We start from the raw sequence: 26,346 nt of genomic DNA on the forward strand, positions 1-26,346 counted from the left end.
TTTATTCTTCCATTTATTCCAATTTAATTTAAATAATGTCAAATAAATGGTACATGACCATGGGTGGATAGCAGTGAACGCCCCCCCAAGTTATTGGTGTATATATTGGTGGTACGGGGCTGGTATAATATTAGTGCCCCCATGTGGTCCGAATGTGTAGCTACGGAGCCACACACGTCTCCTGACACGCATTTGCAAATCAGCACACGCATTTGCGAGTCGTCCGCGGCAGGACTGTAGCAAACGTCACCTGTAAGAACACAGCCAATCAAAAGGTCCCGTTTTTACAGGTCGCCCATCTACGGATTTTTGTCCGCATTTAACCATGTGTATGTGCCAACAAATCATTGTACACATTTGCTGATATTTGTCATATATCTGTGACTTCAATCATGCATTGTAGATTGTTGTGACACATTTGTGACTGTGGTTATAGTTTCAGATTCTAGTTACGTATTTTTGGATTGAAGTATTTGCCACAATAAAGACCACATGTATAAAATGCAAAATTTTGGAGGGAATTCTCGCTTACGGCCATACTACCCTGAGAACGCCCGATCTCGTCCGATCTCGGAAGCTAAGCAGGGTCGGGCCTGGTTAGTACTTGGATGGGAGACCCCCTGGGAATACCAGGTGCTGTAAGCTTTTGCACCGCAAAAAATAAATAAATAAAAATAACTTTGACAAATGTAAGCAAGTATGCGAGCTGCTTTTTTATAAATTTCCACATATTCGCCTGACAGGCTGAGAGCACAAAATGCCAACATTCAGCGTCCTCTGCCTTTGGGTGTTGCTACAGTCTCGCCGTGGACGACTCGCAAATGCGTGTGGCAATTTGCAAATGCGTGTCTGGAGACTTGACTGTGGCTCCGGAGCCACACATTGACCAAAAGGGTACCCTCGGAGTCTACAGGTGTAGCAGACATATGACCCGATGCAGTCCGGTTGGGTTGGTGCAGTGAGTGTTTACTAAATAAAAAGTTAATGAATCAATTTTAAAAAATGGTGTTTACTGAATGCAATAAAGGGAAGTATAGTTAATGTGGCAATTAGCAGGTGTGGAGAAGCTTCATTCATTTTTTTTAGCTTCACTGGTTATATCATTGGTTCTTATTTTATTAGTTCCACTTTATCCTTCCATTTATTCCAATTTAATTTAAATAATGTCAAATAAATGGTACATGACCATGGGTGGATATCAGTGAACGCCCCCCCAAGTTATTGGTGTATATATTGGTGGTACGGGGCTGGTATAATATTAGTGCCCCCATGTGGTCCGAATGTGTAGCTACGGAGCCACACACGTCTCCTGACACGCATTTGCAAATCAGCACACGCATTTGCGAGTCGTCCGCGGCAGGACTGTAGCAAACGTCACCTGTAAGAACACAGCCAATCAAAAGGTCCCGTTTTTACAGGTCGCCCATCTACGGATTTTTGTCCGCATTTAACCATGTGTATGTGCCAACAAATCATTGTACACATTTGCTGATATTTGTCATATATCTGTGACTTCAATCATGCATTGTAGATTGTTGTGACACATTTGTGACTGTGGTTATAGTTTCAGATTCTTGTTACGTATTTTTGGATTGAAGTATTTGCCACAATAAAGACCACATGTATAAAATGCAAAATGTTGGAGGGAATTCTCGCTTACGGCCATACTACCCTGAGAACGCCCGATCTCGTCCGATCTCGGAAGCTAAGCAGGGTCGGGCCTGGTTAGTACTTGGATGGGAGACCGCCTGGGAATACCAGGTGCTGTAAGCTTTTGCACCGCAAAAAATAAATAAATAAAAATAACTTTGACAAATGTAAGCAAGTATGCGAGCTGCTTTTTTATAAATTTCCACATATTCGCCTGACAGGCTGAGAGCACAAAATGCCAACATTCGGCGTCCTCTGCCTTTGGGTGTTGCTACAGTCTCGCCGTGGACGACTCGCAAATGCGTGTGGCAATTTGCAAATGCGTGTCTGGAGACTTGACTGTGGCTCCGGAGCCACACATTGACCAAAAGGGTACCCTCGGAGTCTACAGGTGTAGCAGACATATGACCCGATGCAGTCCGGTTGGGTTGGTGCAGTGAGTGTTTACTAAATAAAAAGTTAATGAATCAATTTTAAAAAATGGTGTTTACTGAATGCAATAAAGGGAAGTATAGTTAATGTGGCAATTAGCAGGTGTGGAGAAGCTTCATTCATTTTTTTTAGCTTCACTGGTTATATCATTGGTTCTTATTTTATTAGTTCCACTTTATTCTTCCATTTATTCCAATTTAATTTAAATAATGTCAAATAAATGGTACATGACCATGGGTGGATAGCAGTGAACGCCCCCCCAAGTTATTGGTGTATATATTGGTGGTACGGGGCTGGTATAATATTAGTGCCCCCATGTGGTCCGAATGTGTAGCTACGGAGCCACACACGTCTCCTGACACGCATTTGCAAATCAGCACACGCATTTGCGAGTCGTCCGCGGCAGGACTGTAGCAAACGTCACCTGTAAGAACACAGCCAATCAAAAGGTCCCGTTTTTACAGGTCGCCCATCTACGGATTTTTGTCCGCATTTAACCAAGTGTATGTGCCAACAAATCATTGTACACATTTGCTGATATTTGTCATATATCTGTGACTTCAATCATGCATTGTAGATTGTTGTGACACATTTGTGACTGTGGTTATAGTTTCAGATTCTTGTTACGTATTTTTGGATTGAAGTATTTGCCACAATAAAGACCACATGTATAAAATGCAAAATTTTGGAGGGAATTCTCGCTTACGGCCATACTACCCTGAGAACGCCCGATCTCGTCCGATCTCGGAAGCTAAGCAGGGTCGGGCCTGGTTAGTACTTGGATGGGAGACCGCCTGGGAATACCAGGTGCTGTAAGCTTTTGCACCGCAAAAAATAAATAAATAAAAATAACTTTGACAAATGTAAGCAAGTATGCGAGCTGCTTTTTTATAAATTTCCACATATTCGCCTGACAGGCTGAGAGCACAAAATGCCAACATTCAGCGTCCTCTGCCTTTGGGTGTTGCTACAGTCTCGCCGTGGACGACTCGCAAATGCGTGTGGCAATTTGCAAATGCGTGTCTGGAGACTTGACTGTGGCTCCGGAGCCACACATTGACCAAAAGGGTACCCTCGGAGTCTACAGGTGTAGCAGACATATGACCCGATGCAGTCCGGTTGGGTTGGTGCAGTGAGTGTTTACTAAATAAAAAGTTAATGAATCAATTTTAAAAAATGGTGTTTACTGAATGCAATAAAGGGAAGTATAGTTAATGTCGCAATTAGCAGGTGTGGAGAAGCTTCATTCATTTTTTTTAGCTTCACTGGTTATATCATTGGTTCTTATTTTATTAGTTCCACTTTATTCTTCCATTTATTCCAATTTAATTTAAATAATGTCAAATAAATGGTACATGACCATGGGTGGATAGCAGTGAACGCCCCCCCAAGTTATTGGTGTATATATTGGTGGTACGGGGCTGGTATAATATTAGTGCCCCCATGTGGTCCGAATGTGTAGCTACGGAGCCACACACGTCTCCTGACACGCATTTGCAAATCAGCACACGCATTTGCGAGTCGTCCGCGGCAGGACTGTAGCAAACGTCACCTGTAAGAACACAGCCAATCAAAAGGTCCCGTTTTTACAGGTCGCCCATCTACGGATTTTTGTCCGCATTTAACCATGTGTATGTGCCAACAAATCATTGTACACATTTGCTGATATTTGTCATATATCTGTGACTTCAATCATGCATTGTAGATTGTTGTGACACATTTGTGACTGTGGTTATAGTTTCAGATTCTAGTTACGTATTTTTGGATTGAAGTATTTGCCACAATAAAGACCACATGTATAAAATGCAAAATTTTGGAGGGAATTCTCGCTTACGGCCATACTACCCTGAGAACGCCCGATCTCGTCCGATCTCGGAAGCTAAGCAGGGTCGGGCCTGGTTAGTACTTGGATGGGAGACCGCCTGGGAATACCAGGTGCTGTAAGCTTTTGCACCGCAAAAAATAAATAAATAAAAATAACTTTGACAAATGTAAGCAAGTATGCGAGCTGCTTTTTTATAAATTTCCACATATTCGCCTGACAGGCTGAGAGCACAAAATGCCAACATTCAGCGTCCTCTGCCTTTGGGTGTTGCTACAGTCTCGCCGTGGACGACTCGCAAATGCGTGTGGCAATTTGCAAATGCGTGTCTGGAGACTTGACTGTGGCTCCGGAGCCACACATTGACCAAAAGGGTACCCTCGGAGTCTACAGGTGTAGCAGACATATGACCCGATGCAGTCCGGTTGGGTTGGTGCAGTGAGTGTTTACTAAATAAAAAGTTAATGAATCAATTTTAAAAAATGGTGTTTACTGAATGCAATAAAGGGAAGTATAGTTAATGTGGCAATTAGCAGGTGTGGAGAAGCTTCATTCATTTTTTTTAGCTTCACTGGTTATATCATTGGTTCTTATTTTATTAGTTCCACTTTATCCTTCCATTTATTCCAATTTAATTTAAATAATGTCAAATAAATGGTACATGACCATGGGTGGATATCAGTGAACGCCCCCCCAAGTTATTGGTGTATATATTGGTGGTACGGGGCTGGTATAATATTAGTGCCCCCATGTGGTCCGAATGTGTAGCTACGGAGCCACACACGTCTCCTGACACGCATTTGCAAATCAGCACACGCATTTGCGAGTCGTCCGCGGCAGGACTGTAGCAAACGTCACCTGTAAGAACACAGCCAATCAAAAGGTCCCGTTTTTACAGGTCGCCCATCTACGGATTTTTGTCCGCATTTAACCATGTGTATGTGCCAACAAATCATTGTACACATTTGCTGATATTTGTCATATATCTGTGACTTCAATCATGCATTGTAGATTGTTGTGACACATTTGTGACTGTGGTTATAGTTTCAGATTCTTGTTACGTATTTTTGGATTGAAGTATTTGCCACAATAAAGACCACATGTATAAAATGCAAAATGTTGGAGGGAATTCTCGCTTACGGCCATACTACCCTGAGAACGCCCGATCTCGTCCGATCTCGGAAGCTAAGCAGGGTCGGGCCTGGTTAGTACTTGGATGGGAGACCGCCTGGGAATACCAGGTGCTGTAAGCTTTTGCACCGCAAAAAATAAATAAATAAAAATAACTTTGACAAATGTAAGCAAGTATGCGAGCTGCTTTTTTATAAATTTCCACATATTCGCCTGACAGGCTGAGAGCACAAAATGCCAACATTCGGCGTCCTCTGCCTTTGGGTGTTGCTACAGTCTCGCCGTGGACGACTCGCAAATGCGTGTGGCAATTTGCAAATGCGTGTCTGGAGACTTGACTGTGGCTCCGGAGCCACACATTGACCAAAAGGGTACCCTCGGAGTCTACAGGTGTAGCAGACATATGACCCGATGCAGTCCGGTTGGGTTGGTGCAGTGAGTGTTTACTAAATAAAAAGTTAATGAATCAATTTTAAAAAATGGTGTTTACTGAATGCAATAAAGGGAAGTATAGTTAATGTGGCAATTAGCAGGTGTGGAGAAGCTTCATTCATTTTTTTTAGCTTCACTGGTTATATCATTGGTTCTTATTTTATTAGTTCCACTTTATTCTTCCATTTATTCCAATTTAATTTAAATAATGTCAAATAAATGGTACATGACCATGGGTGGATAGCAGTGAACGCCCCCCCAAGTTATTGGTGTATATATTGGTGGTACGGGGCTGGTATAATATTAGTGCCCCCATGTGGTCCGAATGTGTAGCTACGGAGCCACACACGTCTCCTGACACGCATTTGCAAATCAGCACACGCATTTGCGAGTCGTCCGCGGCAGGACTGTAGCAAACGTCACCTGTAAGAACACAGCCAATCAAAAGGTCCCGTTTTTACAGGTCGCCCATCTACGGATTTTTGTCCGCATTTAACCATGTGTATGTGCCAACAAATCATTGTACACATTTGCTGATATTTGTCATATATCTGTGACTTCAATCATGCATTGTAGATTGTTGTGACACATTTGTGACTGTGGTTATAGTTTCAGATTCTAGTTACGTATTTTTGGATTGAAGTATTTGCCACAATAAAGACCACATGTATAAAATGCAAAATTTTGGAGGGAATTCTCGCTTACGGCCATACTACCCTGAGAACGCCCGATCTCGTCCGATCTCGGAAGCTAAGCAGGTTCGGGCCTGGTTAGTACTTGGATGGGAGACCGCCTGGGAATACCAGGTGCTGTAAGCTTTTGCACCGCAAAAAATAAATAAATAAAAATAACTTTGACAAATGTAAGCAAGTATGCGAGCTGCTTTTTTATAAATTTCCACATATTCGCCTGACAGGCTGAGAGCACAAAATGCCAACATTCGGCGTCCTCTGCCTTTGGGTGTTGCTACAGTCTCGCCGTGGACGACTCGCAAATGCGTGTGGCAATTTGCAAATGCGTGTCTGGAGACTTGACTGTGGCTCCGGAGCCACACATTGACCAAAAGGGTACCCTCGGAGTCTACAGGTGTAGCAGACATATGACCCGATGCAGTCCGGTTGGGTTGGTGCAGTGAGTGTTTACTAAATAAAAAGTTAATGAATCAATTTTAAAAAATGGTGTTTACTGAATGCAATAAAGGGAAGTATAGTTAATGTCGCAATTAGCAGGTGTGGAGAAGCTTCATTCATTTTTTTTAGCTTCACTGGTTATATCATTGGTTCTTATTTTATTAGTTCCACTTTATTCTTCCATTTATTCCAATTTAATTTAAATAATGTCAAATAAATGGTACATGACCATGGGTGGATAGCAGTGAACGCCCCCCCAAGTTATTGGTGTATATATTGGTGGTACGGGGCTGGTATAATATTAGTGCCCCCATGTGGTCCGAATGTGTAGCTACGGAGCCACACACGTCTCCTGACACGCATTTGCAAATCAGCACACGCATTTGCGAGTCGTCCGCGGCAGGACTGTAGCAAACGTCACCTGTAAGAACACAGCCAATCAAAAGGTCCCGTTTTTACAGGTCGCCCATCTACGGATTTTTGTCCGCATTTAACCATGTGTATGTGCCAACAAATCATTGTACACATTTGCTGATATTTGTCATATATCTGTGACTTCAATCATGCATTGTAGATTGTTGTGACACATTTGTGACTGTGGTTATAGTTTCAGATTCTAGTTACGTATTTTTGGATTGAAGTATTTGCCACAATAAAGACCACATGTATAAAATGCAAAATTTTGGAGGGAATTCTCGCTTACGGCCATACTACCCTGAGAACGCCCGATCTCGTCCGATCTCGGAAGCTAAGCAGGGTCGGGCCTGGTTAGTACTTGGATGGGAGACCCCCTGGGAATACCAGGTGCTGTAAGCTTTTGCACCGCAAAAAATAAATAAATAAAAATAACTTTGACAAATGTAAGCAAGTATGCGAGCTGCTTTTTTATAAATTTCCACATATTCGCCTGACAGGCTGAGAGCACAAAATGCCAACATTCAGCGTCCTCTGCCTTTGGGTGTTGCTACAGTCTCGCCGTGGACGACTCGCAAATGCGTGTGGCAATTTGCAAATGCGTGTCTGGAGACTTGACTGTGGCTCCGGAGCCACACATTGACCAAAAGGGTACCCTCGGAGTCTACAGGTGTAGCAGACATATGACCCGATGCAGTCCGGTTGGGTTGGTGCAGTGAGTGTTTACTAAATAAAAAGTTAATGAATCAATTTTAAAAAATGGTGTTTACTGAATGCAATAAAGGGAAGTATAGTTAATGTGGCAATTAGCAGGTGTGGAGAAGCTTCATTCATTTTTTTTAGCTTCACTGGTTATATCATTGGTTCTTATTTTATTAGTTCCACTTTATCCTTCCATTTATTCCAATTTAATTTAAATAATGTCAAATAAATGGTACATGACCATGGGTGGATATCAGTGAACGCCCCCCCAAGTTATTGGTGTATATATTGGTGGTACGGGGCTGGTATAATATTAGTGCCCCCATGTGGTCCGAATGTGTAGCTACGGAGCCACACACGTCTCCTGACACGCATTTGCAAATCAGCACACGCATTTGCGAGTCGTCCGCGGCAGGACTGTAGCAAACGTCACCTGTAAGAACACAGCCAATCAAAAGGTCCCGTTTTTACAGGTCGCCCATCTACGGATTTTTGTCCGCATTTAACCATGTGTATGTGCCAACAAATCATTGTACACATTTGCTGATATTTGTCATATATCTGTGACTTCAATCATGCATTGTAGATTGTTGTGACACATTTGTGACTGTGGTTATAGTTTCAGATTCTTGTTACGTATTTTTGGATTGAAGTATTTGCCACAATAAAGACCACATGTATAAAATGCAAAATGTTGGAGGGAATTCTCGCTTACGGCCATACTACCCTGAGAACGCCCGATCTCGTCCGATCTCGGAAGCTAAGCAGGGTCGGGCCTGGTTAGTACTTGGATGGGAGACCGCCTGGGAATACCAGGTGCTGTAAGCTTTTGCACCGCAAAAAATAAATAAATAAAAATAACTTTGACAAATGTAAGCAAGTATGCGAGCTGCTTTTTTATAAATTTCCACATATTCGCCTGACAGGCTGAGAGCACAAAATGCCAACATTCGGCGTCCTCTGCCTTTGGGTGTTGCTACAGTCTCGCCGTGGACGACTCGCAAATGCGTGTGGCAATTTGCAAATGCGTGTCTGGAGACTTGACTGTGGCTCCGGAGCCACACATTGACCAAAAGGGTACCCTCGGAGTCTACAGGTGTAGCAGACATATGACCCGATGCAGTCCGGTTGGGTTGGTGCAGTGAGTGTTTACTAAATAAAAAGTTAATGAATCAATTTTAAAAAATGGTGTTTACTGAATGCAATAAAGGGAAGTATAGTTAATGTGGCAATTAGCAGGTGTGGAGAAGCTTCATTCATTTTTTTTAGCTTCACTGGTTATATCATTGGTTCTTATTTTATTAGTTCCACTTTATTCTTCCATTTATTCCAATTTAATTTAAATAATGTCAAATAAATGGTACATGACCATGGGTGGATAGCAGTGAACGCCCCCCCAAGTTATTGGTGTATATATTGGTGGTACGGGGCTGGTATAATATTAGTGCCCCCATGTGGTCCGAATGTGTAGCTACGGAGCCACACACGTCTCCTGACACGCATTTGCAAATCAGCACACGCATTTGCGAGTCGTCCGCGGCAGGACTGTAGCAAACGTCACCTGTAAGAACACAGCCAATCAAAAGGTCCCGTTTTTACAGGTCGCCCATCTACGGATTTTTGTCCGCATTTAACCAAGTGTATGTGCCAACAAATCATTGTACACATTTGCTGATATTTGTCATATATCTGTGACTTCAATCATGCATTGTAGATTGTTGTGACACATTTGTGACTGTGGTTATAGTTTCAGATTCTTGTTACGTATTTTTGGATTGAAGTATTTGCCACAATAAAGACCACATGTATAAAATGCAAAATTTTGGAGGGAATTCTCGCTTACGGCCATACTACCCTGAGAACGCCCGATCTCGTCCGATCTCGGAAGCTAAGCAGGGTCGGGCCTGGTTAGTACTTGGATGGGAGACCGCCTGGGAATACCAGGTGCTGTAAGCTTTTGCACCGCAAAAAATAAATAAATAAAAATAACTTTGACAAATGTAAGCAAGTATGCGAGCTGCTTTTTTATAAATTTCCACATATTCGCCTGACAGGCTGAGAGCACAAAATGCCAACATTCAGCGTCCTCTGCCTTTGGGTGTTGCTACAGTCTCGCCGTGGACGACTCGCAAATGCGTGTGGCAATTTGCAAATGCGTGTCTGGAGACTTGACTGTGGCTCCGGAGCCACACATTGACCAAAAGGGTACCCTCGGAGTCTACAGGTGTAGCAGACATATGACCCGATGCAGTCCGGTTGGGTTGGTGCAGTGAGTGTTTACTAAATAAAAAGTTAATGAATCAATTTTAAAAAATGGTGTTTACTGAATGCAATAAAGGGAAGTATAGTTAATGTCGCAATTAGCAGGTGTGGAGAAGCTTCATTCATTTTTTTTAGCTTCACTGGTTATATCATTGGTTCTTATTTTATTAGTTCCACTTTATTCTTCCATTTATTCCAATTTAATTTAAATAATGTCAAATAAATGGTACATGACCATGGGTGGATAGCAGTGAACGCCCCCCCAAGTTATTGGTGTATATATTGGTGGTACGGGGCTGGTATAATATTAGTGCCCCCATGTGGTCCGAATGTGTAGCTACGGAGCCACACACGTCTCCTGACACGCATTTGCAAATCAGCACACGCATTTGCGAGTCGTCCGCGGCAGGACTGTAGCAAACGTCACCTGTAAGAACACAGCCAATCAAAAGGTCCCGTTTTTACAGGTCGCCCATCTACGGATTTTTGTCCGCATTTAACCATGTGTATGTGCCAACAAATCATTGTACACATTTGCTGATATTTGTCATATATCTGTGACTTCAATCATGCATTGTAGATTGTTGTGACACATTTGTGACTGTGGTTATAGTTTCAGATTCTAGTTACGTATTTTTGGATTGAAGTATTTGCCACAATAAAGACCACATGTATAAAATGCAAAATTTTGGAGGGAATTCTCGCTTACGGCCATACTACCCTGAGAACGCCCGATCTCGTCCGATCTCGGAAGCTAAGCAGGGTCGGGCCTGGTTAGTACTTGGATGGGAGACCGCCTGGGAATACCAGGTGCTGTAAGCTTTTGCACCGCAAAAAATAAATAAATAAAAATAACTTTGACAAATGTAAGCAAGTATGCGAGCTGCTTTTTTATAAATTTCCACATATTCGCCTGACAGGCTGAGAGCACAAAATGCCAACATTCAGCGTCCTCTGCCTTTGGGTGTTGCTACAGTCTCGCCGTGGACGACTCGCAAATGCGTGTGGCAATTTGCAAATGCGTGTCTGGAGACTTGACTGTGGCTCCGGAGCCACACATTGACCAAAAGGGTACCCTCGGAGTCTACAGGTGTAGCAGACATATGACCCGATGCAGTCCGGTTGGGTTGGTGCAGTGAGTGTTTACTAAATAAAAAGTTAATGAATCAATTTTAAAAAATGGTGTTTACTGAATGCAATAAAGGGAAGTATAGTTAATGTGGCAATTAGCAGGTGTGGAGAAGCTTCATTCATTTTTTTTAGCTTCACTGGTTATATCATTGGTTCTTATTTTATTAGTTCCACTTTATCCTTCCATTTATTCCAATTTAATTTAAATAATGTCAAATAAATGGTACATGACCATGGGTGGATATCAGTGAACGCCCCCCCAAGTTATTGGTGTATATATTGGTGGTACGGGGCTGGTATAATATTAGTGCCCCCATGTGGTCCGAATGTGTAGCTACGGAGCCACACACGTCTCCTGACACGCATTTGCAAATCAGCACACGCATTTGCGAGTCGTCCGCGGCAGGACTGTAGCAAACGTCACCTGTAAGAACACAGCCAATCAAAAGGTCCCGTTTTTACAGGTCGCCCATCTACGGATTTTTGTCCGCATTTAACCAAGTGTATGTGCCAACAAATCATTGTACACATTTGCTGATATTTGTCATATATCTGTGACTTCAATCATGCATTGTAGATTGTTGTGACACATTTGTGACTGTGGTTATAGTTTCAGATTCTTGTTACGTATTTTTGGATTGAAGTATTTGCCACAATAAAGACCACATGTATAAAATGCAAAATTTTGGAGGGAATTCTCGCTTACGGCCATACTACCCTGAGAACGCCCGATCTCGTCCGATCTCGGAAGCTAAGCAGGGTCGGGCCTGGTTAGTACTTGGATGGGAGACCGCCTGGGAATACCAGGTGCTGTAAGCTTTTGCACCGCAAAAAATAAATAAATAAAAATAACTTTGACAAATGTAAGCAAGTATGCGAGCTGCTTTTTTATAAATTTCCACATATTCGCCTGACAGGCTGAGAGCACAAAATGCCAACATTCAGCGTCCTCTGCCTTTGGGTGTTGCTACAGTCTCGCCGTGGACGACTCGCAAATGCGTGTGGCAATTTGCAAATGCGTGTCTGGAGACTTGACTGTGGCTCCGGAGCCACACATTGACCAAAAGGGTACCCTCGGAGTCTACAGGTGTAGCAGACATATGACCCGATGCAGTCCGGTTGGGTTGGTGCAGTGAGTGTTTACTAAATAAAAAGTTAATGAATCAATTTTAAAAAATGGTGTTTACTGAATGCAATAAAGGGAAGTATAGTTAATGTCGCAATTAGCAGGTGTGGAGAAGCTTCATTCATTTTTTTTAGCTTCACTGGTTATATCATTGGTTCTTATTTTATTAGTTCCACTTTATTCTTCCATTTATTCCAATTTAATTTAAATAATGTCAAATAAATGGTACATGACCATGGGTGGATAGCAGTGAACGCCCCCCCAAGTTATTGGTGTATATATTGGTGGTACGGGGCTGGTATAATATTAGTGCCCCCATGTGGTCCGAATGTGTAGCTACGGAGCCACACACGTCTCCTGACACGCATTTGCAAATCAGCACACGCATTTGCGAGTCGTCCGCGGCAGGACTGTAGCAAACGTCACCTGTAAGAACACAGCCAATCAAAAGGTCCCGTTTTTACAGGTCGCCCATCTACGGATTTTTGTCCGCATTTAACCATGTGTATGTGCCAACAAATCATTGTACACATTTGCTGATATTTGTCATATATCTGTGACTTCAATCATGCATTGTAGATTGTTGTGACACATTTGTGACTGTGGTTATAGTTTCAGATTCTAGTTACGTATTTTTGGATTGAAGTATTTGCCACAATAAAGACCACATGTATAAAATGCAAAATTTTGGAGGGAATTCTCGCTTACGGCCATACTACCCTGAGAACGCCCGATCTCGTCCGATCTCGGAAGCTAAGCAGGGTCGGGCCTGGTTAGTACTTGGATGGGAGACCGCCTGGGAATACCAGGTGCTGTAAGCTTTTGCACCGCAAAAAATAAATAAATAAAAATAACTTTGACAAATGTAAGCAAGTATGCGAGCTGCTTTTTTATAAATTTCCACATATTCGCCTGACAGGCTGAGAGCACAAAATGCCAACATTCAGCGTCCTCTGCCTTTGGGTGTTGCTACAGTCTCGCCGTGGACGACTCGCAAATGCGTGTGGCAATTTGCAAATGCGTGTCTGGAGACTTGACTGTGGCTCCGGAGCCACACATTGACCAAAAGGGTACCCTCGGAGTCTACAGGTGTAGCAGACATATGACCCGATGCAGTCCGGTTGGGTTGGTGCAGTGAGTGTTTACTAAATAAAAAGTTAATGAATCAATTTTAAAAAATGGTGTTTACTGAATGCAATAAAGGGAAGTATAGTTAATGTCGCAATTAGCAGGTGTGGAGAAGCTTCATTCATTTTTTTTAGCTTCACTGGTTATATCATTGGTTCTTATTTTATTAGTTCCACTTTATTCTTCCATTTATTCCAATTTAATTTAAATAATGTCAAATAAATGGTACATGACCATGGGTGGATATCAGTGAACGCCCCCCCAAGTTATTGGTGTATATATTGGTGGTACGGGGCTGGTATAATATTAGTGCCCCCATGTGGTCCGAATGTGTAGCTACGGAGCCACACACGTCTCCTGACACGCATTTGCAAATCAGCACACGCATTTGCGAGTCGTCCGCGGCAGGACTGTAGCAAACGTCACCTGTAAGAACACAGCCAATCAAAAGGTCCCGTTTTTACAGGTCGCCCATCTACGGATTTTTGTCCGCATTTAACCATGTGTATGTGCCAACAAATCATTGTACACATTTGCTGATATTTGTCATATATCTGTGACTTCAATCATGCATTGTAGATTGTTGTGACACATTTGTGACTGTGGTTATAGTTTCAGATTCTAGTTACGTATTTTTGGATTGAAGTATTTGCCACAATAAAGACCACATGTATAAAATGCAAAATGTTGGAGGGAATTCTCGCTTACGGCCATACTACCCTGAGAACGCCCGATCTCGTCCGATCTCGGAAGCTAAGCAGGGTCGGGCCTGGTTAGTACTTGGATGGGAGACCGCCTGGGAATACCAGGTGCTGTAAGCTTTTGCACCGCAAAAAATAAATAAATAAAAATAACTTTGACAAATGTAAGCAAGTATGCGAGCTGCTTTTTTATAAATTTCCACATATTCGCCTGACAGGCTGAGAGCACAAAATGCCAACATTCGGCGTCCTCTGCCTTTGGGTGTTGCTACAGTCTCGCCGTGGACGACTCGCAAATGCGTGTGGCAATTTGCAAATGCGTGTCTGGAGACTTGACTGTGGCTCCGGAGCCACACATTGACCAAAAGGGTACCCTCGGAGTCTACAGGTGTAGCAGACATATGACCCGATGCAGTCCGGTTGGGTTGGTGCAGTGAGTGTTTACTAAATAAAAAGTTAATGAATCAATTTTAAAAAATGGTGTTTACTGAATGCAATAAAGGGAAGTATAGTTAATGTGGCAATTAGCAGGTGTGGAGAAGCTTCATTCATTTTTTTTAGCTTCACTGGTTATATCATTGGTTCTTATTTTATTAGTTCCACTTTATTCTTCCATTTATTCCAATTTAATTTAAATAATGTCAAATAAATGGTACATGACCATGGGTGGATAGCAGTGAACGCCCCCCCAAGTTATTGGTGTATATATTGGTGGTACGGGGCTGGTATAATATTAGTGCCCCCATGTGGTCCGAATGTGTAGCTACGGAGCCACACACGTCTCCTGACACGCATTTGCAAATCAGCACACGCATTTGCGAGTCGTCCGCGGCAGGACTGTAGCAAACGTCACCTGTAAGAACACAGCCAATCAAAAGGTCCCGTTTTTACAGGTCGCCCATCTACGGATTTTTGTCCGCATTTAACCAAGTGTATGTGCCAACAAATCATTGTACACATTTGCTGATATTTGTCATATATCTGTGACTTCAATCATGCATTGTAGATTGTTGTGACACATTTGTGACTGTGGTTATAGTTTCAGATTCTTGTTACGTATTTTTGGATTGAAGTATTTGCCACAATAAAGACCACATGTATAAAATGCAAAATTTTGGAGGGAATTCTCGCTTACGGCCATACTACCCTGAGAACGCCCGATCTCGTCCGATCTCGGAAGCTAAGCAGGGTCGGGCCTGGTTAGTACTTGGATGGGAGACCGCCTGGGAATACCAGGTGCTGTAAGCTTTTGCACCGCAAAAAATAAATAAATAAAAATAACTTTGACAAATGTAAGCAAGTATGCGAGCTGCTTTTTTATAAATTTCCACATATTCGCCTGACAGGCTGAGAGCACAAAATGCCAACATTCGGCGTCCTCTGCCTTTGGGTGTTGCTACAGTCTCGCCGTGGACGACTCGCAAATGCGTGTGGCAATTTGCAAATGCGTGTCTGGAGACTTGACTGTGGCTCCGGAGCCACACATTGACCAAAAGGGTACCCTCGGAGTCTACAGGTGTAGCAGACATATGACCCGATGCAGTCCGGTTGGGTTGGTGCAGTGAGTGTTTACTAAATAAAAAGTTAATGAATCAATTTTAAAAAATGGTGTTTACTGAATGCAATAAAGGGAAGTATAGTTAATGTCGCAATTAGCAGGTGTGGAGAAGCTTCATTCATTTTTTTTAGCTTCACTGGTTATATCATTGGTTCTTATTTTATTAGTTCCACTTTATTCTTCCATTTATTCCAATTTAATTTAAATAATGTCAAATAAATGGTACATGACCATGGGTGGATAGCAGTGAACGCCCCCCCAAGTTATTGGTGTATATATTGGTGGTACGGGGCTGGTATAATATTAGTGCCCCCATGTGGTCCGAATGTGTAGCTACGGAGCCACACACGTCTCCTGACACGCATTTGCAAATCAGCACACGCATTTGCGAGTCGTCCGCGGCAGGACTGTAGCAAACGTCACCTGTAAGAACACAGCCAATCAAAAGGTCCCGTTTTTACAGGTCGCCCATCTACGGATTTTTGTCCGCATTTAACCATGTGTATGTGCCAACAAATCATTGTACACATTTGCTGATATTTGTCATATATCTGTGACTTCAATCATGCATTGTAGATTGTTGTGACACATTTGTGACTGTGGTTATAGTTTCAGATTCTTGTTACGTATTTTTGGATTGAAGTATTTGCCACAATAAAGACCACATGTATAAAATGCAAAATTTTGGAGGGAATTCTCGCTTACGGCCATACTACCCTGAGAACGCCCGATCTCGTCCGATCTCGGAAGCTAAGCAGGGTCGGGCCTGGTTAGTACTTGGATGGGAGACCGCCTGGGAATACCAGGTGCTGTAAGCTTTTGCACCGCAAAAAATAAATAAATAAAAATAACTTTGACAAATGTAAGCAAGTATGCGAGCTGCTTTTTTATAAATTTCCACATATTCGCCTGACAGGCTGAGAGCACAAAATGCCAACATTCAGCGTCCTCTGCCTTTGGGTGTTGCTACAGTCTCGCCGTGGACGACTCGCAAATGCGTGTGGCAATTTGCAAATGCGTGTCTGGAGACTTGACTGTGGCTCCGGAGCCACACATTGACCAAAAGGGTACCCTCGGAGTCTACAGGTGTAGCAGACATATGACCCGATGCAGTCCGGTTGGGTTGGTGCAGTGAGTGTTTACTAAATAAAAAGTTAATGAATCAATTTTAAAAAATGGTGTTTACTGAATGCAATAAAGGGAAGTATAGTTAATGTGGCAATTAGCAGGTGTGGAGAAGCTTCATTCATTTTTTTTAGCTTCACTGGTTATATCATTGGTTCTTATTTTATTAGTTCCACTTTATTCTTCCATTTATTCCAATTTAATTTAAATAATGTCAAATAAATGGTACATGACCATGGGTGGATAGCAGTGAACGCCCCCCCAAGTTATTGGTGTATATATTGGTGGTACGGGGCTGGTATAATATTAGTGCCCCCATGTGGTCCGAATGTGTAGCTACGGAGCCACACACGTCTCCTGACACGCATTTGCAAATCAGCACACGCATTTGCGAGTCGTCCGCGGCAGGACTGTAGCAAACGTCACCTGTAAGAACACAGCCAATCAAAAGGTCCCGTTTTTACAGGTCGCCCATCTACGGATTTTTGTCCGCATTTAACCATGTGTATGTGCCAACAAATCATTGTACACATTTGCTGATATTTGTCATATATCTGTGACTTCAATCATGCATTGTAGATTGTTGTGACACATTTGTGACTGTGGTTATAGTTTCAGATTCTAGTTACGTATTTTTGGATTGAAGTATTTGCCACAATAAAGACCACATGTATAAAATGCAAAATTTTGGAGGGAATTCTCGCTTACGGCCATACTACCCTGAGAACGCCCGATCTCGTCCGATCTCGGAAGCTAAGCAGGTTCGGGCCTGGTTAGTACTTGGATGGGAGACCGCCTGGGAATACCAGGTGCTGTAAGCTTTTGCACCGCAAAAAATAAATAAATAAAAATAACTTTGACAAATGTAAGCAAGTATGCGAGCTGCTTTTTTATAAATTTCCACATATTCGCCTGACAGGCTGAGAGCACAAAATGCCAACATTCGGCGTCCTCTGCCTTTGGGTGTTGCTACAGTCTCGCCGTGGACGACTCGCAAATGCGTGTGGCAATTTGCAAATGCGTGTCTGGAGACTTGACTGTGGCTCCGGAGCCACACATTGACCAAAAGGGTACCCTCGGAGTCTACAGGTGTAGCAGACATATGACCCGATGCAGTCCGGTTGGGTTGGTGCAGTGAGTGTTTACTAAATAAAAAGTTAATGAATCAATTTTAAAAAATGGTGTTTACTGAATGCAATAAAGGGAAGTATAGTTAATGTCGCAATTAGCAGGTGTGGAGAAGCTTCATTCATTTTTTTTAGCTTCACTGGTTATATCATTGGTTCTTATTTTATTAGTTCCACTTTATTCTTCCATTTATTCCAATTTAATTTAAATAATGTCAAATAAATGGTACATGACCATGGGTGGATAGCAGTGAACGCCCCCCCAAGTTATTGGTGTATATATTGGTGGTACGGGGCTGGTATAATATTAGTGCCCCCATGTGGTCCGAATGTGTAGCTACGGAGCCACACACGTCTCCTGACACGCATTTGCAAATCAGCACACGCATTTGCGAGTCGTCCGCGGCAGGACTGTAGCAAACGTCACCTGTAAGAACACAGCCAATCAAAAGGTCCCGTTTTTACAGGTCGCCCATCTACGGATTTTTGTCCGCATTTAACCATGTGTATGTGCCAACAAATCATTGTACACATTTGCTGATATTTGTCATATATCTGTGACTTCAATCATGCATTGTAGATTGTTGTGACACATTTGTGACTGTGGTTATAGTTTCAGATTCTAGTTACGTATTTTTGGATTGAAGTATTTGCCACAATAAAGACCACATGTATAAAATGCAAAATTTTGGAGGGAATTCTCGCTTACGGCCATACTACCCTGAGAACGCCCGATCTCGTCCGATCTCGGAAGCTAAGCAGGGTCGGGCCTGGTTAGTACTTGGATGGGAGACCCCCTGGGAATACCAGGTGCTGTAAGCTTTTGCACCGCAAAAAATAAATAAATAAAAATAACTTTGACAAATGTAAGCAAGTATGCGAGCTGCTTTTTTATAAATTTCCACATATTCGCCTGACAGGCTGAGAGCACAAAATGCCAACATTCAGCGTCCTCTGCCTTTGGGTGTTGCTACAGTCTCGCCGTGGACGACTCGCAAATGCGTGTGGCAATTTGCAAATGCGTGTCTGGAGACTTGACTGTGGCTCCGGAGCCACACATTGACCAAAAGGGTACCCTCGGAGTCTACAGGTGTAGCAGACATATGACCCGATGCAGTCCGGTTGGGTTGGTGCAGTGAGTGTTTACTAAATAAAAAGTTAATGAATCAATTTTAAAAAATGGTGTTTACTGAATGCAATAAAGGGAAGTATAGTTAATGTGGCAATTAGCAGGTGTGGAGAAGCTTCATTCATTTTTTTTAGCTTCACTGGTTATATCATTGGTTCTTATTTTATTAGTTCCACTTTATCCTTCCATTTATTCCAATTTAATTTAAATAATGTCAAATAAATGGTACATGACCATGGGTGGATATCAGTGAACGCCCCCCCAAGTTATTGGTGTATATATTGGTGGTACGGGGCTGGTATAATATTAGTGCCCCCATGTGGTCCGAATGTGTAGCTACGGAGCCACACACGTCTCCTGACACGCATTTGCAAATCAGCACACGCATTTGCGAGTCGTCCGCGGCAGGACTGTAGCAAACGTCACCTGTAAGAACACAGCCAATCAAAAGGTCCCGTTTTTACAGGTCGCCCATCTACGGATTTTTGTCCGCATTTAACCATGTGTATGTGCCAACAAATCATTGTACACATTTGCTGATATTTGTCATATATCTGTGACTTCAATCATGCATTGTAGATTGTTGTGACACATTTGTGACTGTGGTTATAGTTTCAGATTCTTGTTACGTATTTTTGGATTGAAGTATTTGCCACAATAAAGACCACATGTATAAAATGCAAAATGTTGGAGGGAATTCTCGCTTACGGCCATACTACCCTGAGAACGCCCGATCTCGTCCGATCTCGGAAGCTAAGCAGGGTCGGGCCTGGTTAGTACTTGGATGGGAGACCGCCTGGGAATACCAGGTGCTGTAAGCTTTTGCACCGCAAAAAATAAATAAATAAAAATAACTTTGACAAATGTAAGCAAGTATGCGAGCTGCTTTTTTATAAATTTCCACATATTCGCCTGACAGGCTGAGAGCACAAAATGCCAACATTCGGCGTCCTCTGCCTTTGGGTGTTGCTACAGTCTCGCCGTGGACGACTCGCAAATGCGTGTGGCAATTTGCAAATGCGTGTCTGGAGACTTGACTGTGGCTCCGGAGCCACACATTGACCAAAAGGGTACCCTCGGAGTCTACAGGTGTAGCAGACATATGACCCGATGCAGTCCGGTTGGGTTGGTGCAGTGAGTGTTTACTAAATAAAAAGTTAATGAATCAATTTTAAAAAATGGTGTTTACTGAATGCAATAAAGGGAAGTATAGTTAATGTGGCAATTAGCAGGTGTGGAGAAGCTTCATTCATTTTTTTTAGCTTCACTGGTTATATCATTGGTTCTTATTTTATTAGTTCCACTTTATTCTTCCATTTATTCCAATTTAATTTAAATAATGTCAAATAAATGGTACATGACCATGGGTGGATAGCAGTGAACGCCCCCCCAAGTTATTGGTGTATATATTGGTGGTACGGGGCTGGTATAATATTAGTGCCCCCATGTGGTCCGAATGTGTAGCTACGGAGCCACACACGTCTCCTGACACGCATTTGCAAATCAGCACACGCATTTGCGAGTCGTCCGCGGCAGGACTGTAGCAAACGTCACCTGTAAGAACACAGCCAATCAAAAGGTCCCGTTTTTACAGGTCGCCCATCTACGGATTTTTGTCCGCATTTAACCAAGTGTATGTGCCAACAAATCATTGTACACATTTGCTGATATTTGTCATATATCTGTGACTTCAATCATGCATTGTAGATTGTTGTGACACATTTGTGACTGTGGTTATAGTTTCAGATTCTTGTTACGTATTTTTGGATTGAAGTATTTGCCACAATAAAGACCACATGTATAAAATGCAAAATTTTGGAGGGAATTCTCGCTTACGGCCATACTACCCTGAGAACGCCCGATCTCGTCCGATCTCGGAAGCTAAGTAGGGTCGGGCCTGGTTAGTACTTGGATGGGAGACCGCCTGGGAATACCAGGTGCTGTAAGCTTTTGCACCGCAAAAAATAAATAAATAAAAATAACTTTGACAAATGTAAGCAAGTATGCGAGCTGCTTTTTTATAAATTTCCACATATTCGCCTGACAGGCTGAGAGCACAAAATGCCAACATTCAGCGTCCTCTGCCTTTGGGTGTTGCTACAGTCTCGCCGTGGACGACTCGCAAATGCGTGTGGCAATTTGCAAATGCGTGTCTGGAGACTTGACTGTGGCTCCGGAGCCACACATTGACCAAAAGGGTACCCTCGGAGTCTACAGGTGTAGCAGACATATGACCCGATGCAGTCCGGTTGGGTTGGTGCAGTGAGTGTTTACTAAATAAAAAGTTAATGAATCAATTTTAAAAAATGGTGTTTACTGAATGCAATAAAGGGAAGTATAGTTAATGTGGCAATTAGCAGGTGTGGAGAAGCTTCATTCATTTTTTTTAGCTTCACTGGTTATATCATTGGTTCTTATTTTATTAGTTCCACTTTATCCTTCCATTTATTCCAATTTAATTTAAATAATGTCAAATAAATGGTACATGACCATGGGTGGATATCAGTGAACGCCCCCCCAAGTTATTGGTGTATATATTGGTGGTACGGGGCTGGTATAATATTAGTGCCCCCATGTGGTCCGAATGTGTAGCTACGGAGCCACACACGTCTCCTGACACGCATTTGCAAATCAGCACACGCATTTGCGAGTCGTCCGCGGCAGGACTGTAGCAAACGTCACCTGTAAGAACACAGCCAATCAAAAGGTCCCGTTTTTACAGGTCGCCCATCTACGGATTTTTGTCCGCATTTAACCATGTGTATGTGCCAACAAATCATTGTACACATTTGCTGATATTTGTCATATATCTGTGACTTCAATCATGCATTGTAGATTGTTGTGACACATTTGTGACTGTGGTTATAGTTTCAGATTCTTGTTACGTATTTTTGGATTGAAGTATTTGCCACAATAAAGACCACATGTATAAAATGCAAAATGTTGGAGGGAATTCTCGCTTACGGCCATACTACCCTGAGAACGCCCGATCTCGTCCGATCTCGGAAGCTAAGCAGGGTCGGGCCTGGTTAGTACTTGGATGGGAGACCGCCTGGGAATACCAGGTGCTGTAAGCTTTTGCACCGCAAAAAATAAATAAATAAAAATAACTTTGACAAATGTAAGCAAGTATGCGAGCTGCTTTTTTATAAATTTCCACATATTCGCCTGACAGGCTGAGAGCACAAAATGCCAACATTCGGCGTCCTCTGCCTTTGGGTGTTGCTACAGTCTCGCCGTGGACGACTCGCAAATGCGTGTGGCAATTTGCAAATGCGTGTCTGGAGACTTGACTGTGGCTCCGGAGCCACACATTGACCAAAAGGGTACCCTCGGAGTCTACAGGTGTAGCAGACATATGACCCGATGCAGTCCGGTTGGGTTGGTGCAGTGAGTGTTTACTAAATAAAAAGTTAATGAATCAATTTTAAAAAATGGTGTTTACTGAATGCAATAAAGGGAAGTATAGTTAATGTGGCAATTAGCAGGTGTGGAGAAGCTTCATTCATTTTTTTTAGCTTCACTGGTTATATCATTGGTTCTTATTTTATTAGTTCCACTTTATTCTTCCATTTATTCCAATTTAATTTAAATAATGTCAAATAAATGGTACATGACCATGGGTGGATAGCAGTGAACGCCCCCCCAAGTTATTGGTGTATATATTGGTGGTACGGGGCTGGTATAATATTAGTGCCCCCATGTGGTCCGAATGTGTAGCTACGGAGCCACACACGTCTCCTGACACGCATTTGCAAATCAGCACACGCATTTGCGAGTCGTCCGCGGCAGGACTGTAGCAAACGTCACCTGTAAGAACACAGCCAATCAAAAGGTCCCGTTTTTACAGGTCGCCCATCTACGGATTTTTGTCCGCATTTAACCAAGTGTATGTGCCAACAAATCATTGTACACATTTGCTGATATTTGTCATATATCTGTGACTTCAATCATGCATTGTAGATTGTTGTGACACATTTGTGACTGTGGTTATAGTTTCAGATTCTTGTTACGTATTTTTGGATTGAAGTATTTGCCACAATAAAGACCACATGTATAAAATGCAAAATTTTGGAGGGAATTCTCGCTTACGGCCATACTACCCTGAGAACGCCCGATCTCGTCCGATCTCGGAAGCTAAGCAGGGTCGGGCCTGGTTAGTACTTGGATGGGAGACCGCCTGGGAATACCAGGTGCTGTAAGCTTTTGCACCGCAAAAAATAAATAAATAAAAATAACTTTGACAAATGTAAGCAAGTATGCGAGCTGCTTTTTTATAAATTTCCACATATTCGCCTGACAGGCTGAGAGCACAAAATGCCAACATTCAGCGTCCTCTGCCTTTGGGTGTTGCTACAGTCTCGCCGTGGACGACTCGCAAATGCGTGTGGCAATTTGCAAATGCGTGTCTGGAGACTTGACTGTGGCTCCGGAGCCACACATTGACCAAAAGGGTACCCTCGGAGTCTACAGGTGTAGCAGACATATGACCCGATGCAGTCCGGTTGGGTTGGTGCAGTGAGTGTTTACTAAATAAAAAGTTAATGAATCAATTTTAAAAAATGGTGTTTACTGAATGCAATAAAGGGAAGTATAGTTAATGTCGCAATTAGCAGGTGTGGAGAAGCTTCATTCATTTTTTTTAGCTTCACTGGTTATATCATTGGTTCTTATTTTATTAGTTCCACTTTATTCTTCCATTTATTCCAATTTAATTTAAATAATGTCAAATAAATGGTACATGACCATGGGTGGATAGCAGTGAACGCCCCCCCAAGTTATTGGTGTATATATTGGTGGTACGGGGCTGGTATAATATTAGTGCCCCCATGTGGTCCGAATGTGTAGCTACGGAGCCACACACGTCTCCTGACACGCATTTGCAAATCAGCACACGCATTTGCGAGTCGTCCGCGGCAGGACTGTAGCAAACGTCACCTGTAAGAACACAGCCAATCAAAAGGTCCCGTTTTTACAGGTCGCCCATCTACGGATTTTTGTCCGCATTTAACCATGTGTATGTGCCAACAAATCATTGTACACATTTGCTGATATTTGTCATATATCTGTGACTTCAATCATGCATTGTAGATTGTTGTGACACATTTGTGACTGTGGTTATAGTTTCAGATTCTAGTTACGTATTTTTGGATTGAAGTATTTGCCACAATAAAGACCACATGTATAAAATGCAAAATTTTGGAGGGAATTCTCGCTTACGGCCATACTACCCTGAGAACGCCCGATCTCGTCCGATCTCGGAAGCTAAGCAGGGTCGGGCCTGGTTAGTACTTGGATGGGAGACCGCCTGGGAATACCAGGTGCTGTAAGCTTTTGCACCGCAAAAAATAAATAAATAAAAATAACTTTGACAAATGTAAGCAAGTATGCGAGCTGCTTTTTTATAAATTTCCACATATTCGCCTGACAGGCTGAGAGCACAAAATGCCAACATTCAGCGTCCTCTGCCTTTGGGTGTTGCTACAGTCTCGCCGTGGACGACTCGCAAATGCGTGTGGCAATTTGCAAATGCGTGTCTGGAGACTTGACTGTGGCTCCGGAGCCACACATTGACCAAAAGGGTACCCTCGGAGTCTACAGGTGTAGCAGACATATGACCCGATGCAGTCCGGTTGGGTTGGTGCAGTGAGTGTTTACTAAATAAAAAGTTAATGAATCAATTTTAAAAAATGGTGTTTACTGAATGCAATAAAGGGAAGTATAGTTAATGTCGCAATTAGCAGGTGTGGAGAAGCTTCATTCATTTTTTTTAGCTTCACTGGTTATATCATTGGTTCTTATTTTATTAGTTCCACTTTATTCTTCCATTTATTCCAATTTAATTTAAATAATGTCAAATAAATGGTACATGACCATGGGTGGATAGCAGTGAACGCCCCCCCAAGTTATTGGTGTATATATTGGTGGTACGGGGCTGGTATAATATTAGTGCCCCCATGTGGTCCGAATGTGTAGCTACGGAGCCACACACGTCTCCTGACACGCATTTGCAAATCAGCACACGCATTTGCGAGTCGTCCGCGGCAGGACTGTAGCAAACGTCACCTGTAAGAACACAGCCAATCAAAAGGTCCCGTTTTTACAGGTCGCCCATCTACGGATTTTTGTCCGCATTTAACCATGTGTATGTGCCAACAAATCATTGTACACATTTGCTGATATTTGTCATATATCTGTGACTTCAATCATGCATTGTAGATTGTTGTGACACATTTGTGACTGTGGTTATAGTTTCAGATTCTAGTTACGTATTTTTGGATTGAAGTATTTGCCACAATAAAGACCACATGTATAAAATGCAAAATTTTGGAGGGAATTCTCGCTTACGGCCATACTACCCTGAGAACGCCCGATCTCGTCCGATCTCGGAAGCTAAGCAGGGTCGGGCCTGGTTAGTACTTGGATGGGAGACCGCCTGGGAATACCAGGTGCTGTAAGCTTTTGCACCGCAAAAAATAAATAAATAAAAATAACTTTGACAAATGTAAGCAAGTATGCGAGCTGCTTTTTTATAAATTTCCACATATTCGCCTGACAGGCTGAGAGCACAAAATGCCAACATTCAGCGTCCTCTGCCTTTGGGTGTTGCTACAGTCTCGCCGTGGACGACTCGCAAATGCGTGTGGCAATTTGCAAATGCGTGTCTGGAGACTTGACTGTGGCTCCGGAGCCACACATTGACCAAAAGGGTACCCTCGGAGTCTACAGGTGTAGCAGACATATGACCCGATGCAGTCCGGTTGGGTTGGTGCAGTGAGTGTTTACTAAATAAAAAGTTAATGAATCAATTTTAAAAAATGGTGTTTACTGAATGCAATAAAGGGAAGTATAGTTAATGTGGCAATTAGCAGGTGTGGAGAAGCTTCATTCATTTTTTTTAGCTTCACTGGTTATATCATTGGTTCTTATTTTATTAGTTCCACTTTATTCTTCCATTTATTCCAATTTAATTTAAATAATGTCAAATAAATGGTACATGACCATGGGTGGATAGCAGTGAACGCCCCCCCAAGTTATTGGTGTATATATTGGTGGTACGGGGCTGGTATAATATTAGTGCCCCCATGTGGTCCGAATGTGTAGCTACGGAGCCACACAGGTCTCCTGACACGCATTTGCAAATCAGCACACGCATTTGCGAGTCGTCCGCGGCAGGACTGTAGCAAACGTCACCTGTAAGAACACAGCCAATCAAAAGGTCCCGTTTTTACAGGTCGCCCATCTACGGATTTTTGTCCGCATTTAACCATGTGTATGTGCCAACAAATCATTGTACACATTTGCTGATATTTGTCATATATCTGTGACTTCAATCATGCATTGTA

The 26,346-nt window shown here is 42.6% G+C and overlaps 23 non-coding genes across 23 annotated transcripts; all 23 read left to right on the forward strand.

The window, feature by feature from the left end:
- Nucleotides 1-526: 526 nt before the first annotated feature.
- LOC148336190 (5S ribosomal RNA) lies at nt 527-645 on the forward strand. Its single transcript, XR_015843510.1, has one exon. It is a non-coding gene; the product is annotated as a 5S ribosomal RNA (ribosomal RNA).
- Nucleotides 646-1,654: 1,009 nt separating this feature from the next.
- On the forward strand, nt 1,655-1,773 carry LOC148336191 (5S ribosomal RNA). Its single transcript, XR_015843612.1, has one exon. It is a non-coding gene; the product is annotated as a 5S ribosomal RNA (ribosomal RNA).
- Nucleotides 1,774-2,782: 1,009 nt separating this feature from the next.
- On the forward strand, nt 2,783-2,901 carry LOC148336192 (5S ribosomal RNA). The gene has a single exon (XR_015843613.1). It is a non-coding gene; the product is annotated as a 5S ribosomal RNA (ribosomal RNA).
- A 1,009-nt stretch (nt 2,902-3,910) lies between these two features.
- On the forward strand, nt 3,911-4,029 carry LOC148336193 (5S ribosomal RNA). Its single transcript, XR_015843614.1, has one exon. It is a non-coding gene; the product is annotated as a 5S ribosomal RNA (ribosomal RNA).
- A 1,009-nt stretch (nt 4,030-5,038) lies between these two features.
- On the forward strand, nt 5,039-5,157 carry LOC148336194 (5S ribosomal RNA). Its single transcript, XR_015843615.1, has one exon. It is a non-coding gene; the product is annotated as a 5S ribosomal RNA (ribosomal RNA).
- Nucleotides 5,158-6,166: 1,009 nt separating this feature from the next.
- LOC148336195 (5S ribosomal RNA) lies at nt 6,167-6,285 on the forward strand. Its single transcript, XR_015843460.1, has one exon. It is a non-coding gene; the product is annotated as a 5S ribosomal RNA (ribosomal RNA).
- Nucleotides 6,286-7,294: 1,009 nt separating this feature from the next.
- On the forward strand, nt 7,295-7,413 carry LOC148336196 (5S ribosomal RNA). The gene has a single exon (XR_015843521.1). It is a non-coding gene; the product is annotated as a 5S ribosomal RNA (ribosomal RNA).
- Nucleotides 7,414-8,422: 1,009 nt separating this feature from the next.
- Nucleotides 8,423-8,541, forward strand: LOC148336197 (5S ribosomal RNA). The gene has a single exon (XR_015843616.1). It is a non-coding gene; the product is annotated as a 5S ribosomal RNA (ribosomal RNA).
- A 1,009-nt stretch (nt 8,542-9,550) lies between these two features.
- Nucleotides 9,551-9,669, forward strand: LOC148336198 (5S ribosomal RNA). The gene has a single exon (XR_015843617.1). It is a non-coding gene; the product is annotated as a 5S ribosomal RNA (ribosomal RNA).
- A 1,009-nt stretch (nt 9,670-10,678) lies between these two features.
- Nucleotides 10,679-10,797, forward strand: LOC148336199 (5S ribosomal RNA). Its single transcript, XR_015843618.1, has one exon. It is a non-coding gene; the product is annotated as a 5S ribosomal RNA (ribosomal RNA).
- A 1,009-nt stretch (nt 10,798-11,806) lies between these two features.
- LOC148336200 (5S ribosomal RNA) lies at nt 11,807-11,925 on the forward strand. The gene has a single exon (XR_015843619.1). It is a non-coding gene; the product is annotated as a 5S ribosomal RNA (ribosomal RNA).
- Nucleotides 11,926-12,934: 1,009 nt separating this feature from the next.
- Nucleotides 12,935-13,053, forward strand: LOC148336201 (5S ribosomal RNA). The gene has a single exon (XR_015843620.1). It is a non-coding gene; the product is annotated as a 5S ribosomal RNA (ribosomal RNA).
- Nucleotides 13,054-14,062: 1,009 nt separating this feature from the next.
- Nucleotides 14,063-14,181, forward strand: LOC148336202 (5S ribosomal RNA). Its single transcript, XR_015843621.1, has one exon. It is a non-coding gene; the product is annotated as a 5S ribosomal RNA (ribosomal RNA).
- Nucleotides 14,182-15,190: 1,009 nt separating this feature from the next.
- On the forward strand, nt 15,191-15,309 carry LOC148336203 (5S ribosomal RNA). Its single transcript, XR_015843623.1, has one exon. It is a non-coding gene; the product is annotated as a 5S ribosomal RNA (ribosomal RNA).
- A 1,009-nt stretch (nt 15,310-16,318) lies between these two features.
- LOC148336204 (5S ribosomal RNA) lies at nt 16,319-16,437 on the forward strand. The gene has a single exon (XR_015843624.1). It is a non-coding gene; the product is annotated as a 5S ribosomal RNA (ribosomal RNA).
- Nucleotides 16,438-17,446: 1,009 nt separating this feature from the next.
- LOC148336205 (5S ribosomal RNA) lies at nt 17,447-17,565 on the forward strand. Its single transcript, XR_015843461.1, has one exon. It is a non-coding gene; the product is annotated as a 5S ribosomal RNA (ribosomal RNA).
- Nucleotides 17,566-18,574: 1,009 nt separating this feature from the next.
- LOC148336206 (5S ribosomal RNA) lies at nt 18,575-18,693 on the forward strand. The gene has a single exon (XR_015843532.1). It is a non-coding gene; the product is annotated as a 5S ribosomal RNA (ribosomal RNA).
- Nucleotides 18,694-19,702: 1,009 nt separating this feature from the next.
- On the forward strand, nt 19,703-19,821 carry LOC148336207 (5S ribosomal RNA). The gene has a single exon (XR_015843625.1). It is a non-coding gene; the product is annotated as a 5S ribosomal RNA (ribosomal RNA).
- A 1,009-nt stretch (nt 19,822-20,830) lies between these two features.
- On the forward strand, nt 20,831-20,949 carry LOC148336208 (5S ribosomal RNA). The gene has a single exon (XR_015843435.1). It is a non-coding gene; the product is annotated as a 5S ribosomal RNA (ribosomal RNA).
- Nucleotides 20,950-21,958: 1,009 nt separating this feature from the next.
- LOC148336209 (5S ribosomal RNA) lies at nt 21,959-22,077 on the forward strand. The gene has a single exon (XR_015843626.1). It is a non-coding gene; the product is annotated as a 5S ribosomal RNA (ribosomal RNA).
- Nucleotides 22,078-23,086: 1,009 nt separating this feature from the next.
- Nucleotides 23,087-23,205, forward strand: LOC148336210 (5S ribosomal RNA). The gene has a single exon (XR_015843627.1). It is a non-coding gene; the product is annotated as a 5S ribosomal RNA (ribosomal RNA).
- A 1,009-nt stretch (nt 23,206-24,214) lies between these two features.
- On the forward strand, nt 24,215-24,333 carry LOC148336211 (5S ribosomal RNA). The gene has a single exon (XR_015843628.1). It is a non-coding gene; the product is annotated as a 5S ribosomal RNA (ribosomal RNA).
- Nucleotides 24,334-25,342: 1,009 nt separating this feature from the next.
- On the forward strand, nt 25,343-25,461 carry LOC148336212 (5S ribosomal RNA). Its single transcript, XR_015843629.1, has one exon. It is a non-coding gene; the product is annotated as a 5S ribosomal RNA (ribosomal RNA).
- Nucleotides 25,462-26,346: the final 885 nt, after the last annotated feature.

This window comes from Idiotropiscis lumnitzeri, chromosome 5 (assembly GCF_059441095.1).
Source record: "Idiotropiscis lumnitzeri isolate Australia: NSW breed Sydney's pygmy pipehorse chromosome 5, RoL_Ilum_1.0, whole genome shotgun sequence".
NCBI classification, from domain to species: domain Eukaryota; kingdom Metazoa; phylum Chordata; class Actinopteri; order Syngnathiformes; family Syngnathidae; genus Idiotropiscis; species Idiotropiscis lumnitzeri.